The sequence below is a fragment of the Phaenicophaeus curvirostris genome, chromosome 4, assembly GCF_032191515.1.
Source record: "Phaenicophaeus curvirostris isolate KB17595 chromosome 4, BPBGC_Pcur_1.0, whole genome shotgun sequence".
NCBI classification, from domain to species: domain Eukaryota; kingdom Metazoa; phylum Chordata; class Aves; order Cuculiformes; family Cuculidae; genus Phaenicophaeus; species Phaenicophaeus curvirostris.
Genome location: NC_091395.1, coordinates 21896793 through 21900944, shown reverse-complemented (window position 1 = coordinate 21900944; position 4152 = coordinate 21896793). Strand labels below are relative to the sequence as shown.

The 4152-nt window shown below is 37.2% G+C and overlaps 1 long non-coding RNA gene across 1 annotated transcript; it reads left to right on the top strand.

Annotated features, from left to right (window-relative positions):
• The first annotated feature begins 202 nt into the window (after positions 1-202).
• Positions 203-3710, top strand: LOC138719902 (uncharacterized). The gene is made up of 2 exons (XR_011337337.1): positions 203-1734; positions 3461-3710. It is a non-coding gene; the product is annotated as an uncharacterized lncRNA (long non-coding RNA).
• The last annotated feature ends 442 nt before the right edge of the window (positions 3711-4152 follow it).

The window sequence follows — 4152 nt, the reverse complement described above, 5'->3', positions numbered from 1 at the left end:
TAAAAAGATGGGGACACTCTTTGGCGGACTAAACAAAAGCCTTATCAGAATAGGCTTCACAAGGATGTATTTTGGAGAACGAATAGTGGAACCTGTGATAATTATATTCTTCTGGGTTATGCTCTGGTTTCTTGGCCTACAAGCTCTTGGACTGGTTGCTGTTCTGTGCCTTGTCATTATTTATGTACAACAGTAAAATTTTTTCAGGTTATGTTCAGATTATGTATTTTGACTCTGTCACAATGTCAGTGGATTTATGTATTTAAGTAAATGGGTGGCATATCAAAAGCTGCAGTGCTTCAAATTGCATTTTGCTGAACTTCCACTGTTTGGGGTGAGAATTAAAATTATGCATTTTAAGCAAAGGCAGCAGTGCCCTACTAGATCTTTAAAGGGCAAAAAAAGGAGATGTTTGTAATATAATGGTATCCAATGTACTGTTTTCTGCACTCTTGGGGCCTTATTCCAACGATTGCCCCCCCGCCGCGCAATGTTTTTGCTTTGTATAGTGAAAATTTCCTCTGTGTTTTTAAAAGGATGCGATGCGAGTGTCCTGTTTCACTGTTGGGGGTCTTGTGTGCTGTTTGTTCACTGAATCTGCATAATTTGCTAGTTTTTTGCTGAAAAGCTAAACCTGCACAAAGGAGGTTTGCTAACAAACCCACAATGACAAATGTTCGGAAGGTGAATAAATCTTCCCAACACAAAAGCATCTTTGGTTAGTATAGTTCATGGAAAGTTTTCTCTCAAGAAATAAGCTGTGCCAGCAAAATGTGTTTATACTAATACTAATGAATTCACACAAGGCTTCAGCTGTCGTTTAGGAGGAATCGCAGTCCTGTATTGGCCAAATGGTCTAACCTAGCTCTGCTTTTTTTTTTCTATACTTGCTTTTTTTTCTATACTTGCTTTTTTTTCTCCTTCTGAAGACAAATATTTGGATAATTCATGGACTTCATAGGTAGTTACAGCTGCAGTACTGGAGAGTTGCTGTTCCAGGCGGCAAAGCTGGAGTATTGTCTGTTTCCTCTGGGTTGTGTGTGACGTGGCTGAACAACCAGATATCAGACCAGATCTCTTAATGGTTCCCTAATTTGCTACAGCTTGGACCATACACCAGCTAGAAGCTTTGCTTACATAAGCAAATCAGACCTGTTTGCCCATGCAAGTCAAGAATGTAGTTGAATTTAGGTGGTCATTTTATTTAGTAGTCTTAAATGGTTAATTTCCACGATAGGTAATAAAAAAGTATAGGTGCATGGCACGGGCAACTCAGATTGGAGAATAGGATGTATATGGTCAAGGGTAGGTGTAAAATTTGCTCTGGTTCACCAGGAGCCACACCAGAGGTAGATTGAATATTTCTATGCTGAATGGAATTTAAATAAAAACAGTAAAATGAGACAGGATTTTTACTAAGTGGGCTGCCCATTTAATATTTGCAGTGCATTACTTTTAGTAAGAAACTTAATTGCAAAATTGACATCATCTATGGCAGAGTGAAATTACACATTTATTTAAAGAAATGTAATGGAAGATGTGAAATTTACAGAAAACTGCTCAACTTTTTGCAGTGACTTTTTTCCTAAACATTTTTATACCAGCAGAAATCAACAGTCGATTAGTTGAAAATACTGGCTTATCCAAAGACTCCTGAAGTTAAGGGGAACTTCTCTACGGTCCCTGTCCTGCAACTGGATTCTCAAGGCTGATTTTATTGCCTACATGGATCATGTGAGTTGCCGGGCTCTATTTCCAGGGCCCTTAGCTCCAGTTCTTACAAACTTTCCACACTTCAAAATAAGTCAAATAATTCTTATTTAGGGCAGTTATTGAAGGCCCAGCTCCTTTAAAGTCTTTATGTGCCTAACTGCCATCTGTAGACATGTCTTTGCTTCTCCAGTGAAAGCATATTTACCTTCTAAGGGACCAGTTCTCATCTCCAGATCTTGAGATGACCTTGACTGTGGATCCAAGAGGTTCTCTTAAACCCGCAGGACTTCAGGGGAGCAGGACTGGGGTCCATATGTGTGTTTAGCTAGCAGCCTGTGTAGACTGGCACTTAGTTAAATGGTTATGCTGATGACAGAGAAACATTTGACAACAGGAAGTGTTCCTGGATACAGGAGTTTGCTATTCACAGCTGGAAGTCCCAAAGCAAACAGCAAGTACAGGCTGAACTCAGCGGCAGGAGCTCTGTACTTAAAAGTGCCTAGAGATAAACTGATTTTGTTTCAAGTCCCTTAGAAAGCAGAATATCTGTTTACACCTTTGCATATTTGTATACATATAATAGCGGGTTCTTGTGTATTCTTCTCCTGTATAAGGGCTGTACTACAAAAGCATCTCATAATTAAAAAAGAAATAAAACCAAAACCTTCCATTCTTCCCACAGTCAAGTTACCGTTCAGAAGATCTTATCCAATTCTTTTCATCCTGTAGGAAAAAGTGTCCCTGTAATATCCTTGTTGCAGTAGTACTCTTGTATAAAGACACTGTGCTGTGAGAGGGTATTTAGTATTTCTTGAAGTGGTGATTTTACTCTGTAGGTAAGGAATGGGGAACAATGAAACAAGGGTGTGACTGATGAGTTCAGTAAGGAAATTGTTTATAAGCATGTAACTTTTAGTTATGCACATAATATGACTATTTCACTCATGAAGTCAATTCAGTTGTTCTTTTGATGTTCATGTTTGTATAAATGTACTCTAGGGAAAGGTAGCTTCAGAACTAAGATTATATACAGTGAATGACCTGTATGGTTTCTCTTAAGGGTAACTTACTACAACTTGTCCTTCATGGAAGCTTTTCATTTTTAAAAATCTGAAAAAAAATATCCTTCCTTATGGAGTTAGGTTGACTGAAAAGGAAAAATAATGTATTGCATGGAAAATACCCCTTTTCTGTTAAGTTTCATACATTCCATTGTGTATAAGAATTTGCACCAAATCATCCGTCCTAGTTCTGTTCTACTGCTATTGTATTGCCCTGTCATTTGCAGGAAAGGAAAGAGGAGTTAAGGAAAAAAAGGAGACTGGGATAGCATCAGGCATAAAGAATGGAAAATGGAGTGCATGAAAAAGATTGTAAATTGTGTGAAGAGTGAGGGGAGAATCAGTGAACAGTCCTTGCACTGTATTCTTCCTTCTATCCAGTTGTAGTTCCAAGGCAAAGGAAACACCAAATGTTCAAAGGATGTCCCTAGCTGAAAAGCAAGCTGTTAATTTTTTTAAAAAAGACAATTTCACTTTCGTCTATATAGTCAAAATTGATAATGTTATTTATATTCATATATATGATTATTATTATTGATAGAACTGAAAGCACCTTTATGCGTCTGTTAGTGGGACTGTATGAAGGAGTTACATCCCTTAAATCTGTGCTAAGCAACAAATGATGTAATTCCTGTTGATCAGTGTAGCATATTAAATGCTTTTTACATAACCTCTGTTTTTTAAAGGATGGACTCTTCAGTACTTTTTCATACCTGCCAAATGCGTAAATGTTTGAACTATTGTGTATGGAGAAGAAACTCTACACGTAAGAGAATCTTGGAGAACTCTGTTTGCACTGAAAAATCATCACATCAAAACTGCCCGTATGAAAAGCAGAAATCATATTTCTTAAAAACTCTGTATTAAATTAATCCTAAGGAAAGCACTTTGTTATTCTTTCTAATAAAAAGCATTGTCATCAGTGAGAACTGTGAATTCTTTGTGGTACTTTTTTCAAGGTTACTCGACTCCTTTCAGAGTTTCATGGTAGGCCCAGGTGAAAATGGGCAGTGTTCAGATTTCCGCTGGAATCAGTTAACTTGCAGCTAGGGCAGAAATAATTGCAGTACTGAATAAACTGCATCAGGTCTCTGTGGTTGAGTGTGCAGTAAGTTACACTGAATTTAAAAAAAAAAAAAAAAGTAGAGCTAGATGTTAACAAATAATGGTAACATTATAGTGTAAACTAGCTTTTATTTAATAGCATATTTATTTAGCGTCCGGAGCAGCCTCTAGTCAGATAAATTCTTTAACGTGACAATTGCTGTGCCACAGAAAGGTTTGGGAGTTTTAGTTTGGTTTATTTTAAATAAGCATAGAACAGCATATGGTTCAAAAGAAATCCACTTCAGATGGGTCATTCTTTTTTTTCTGCAAG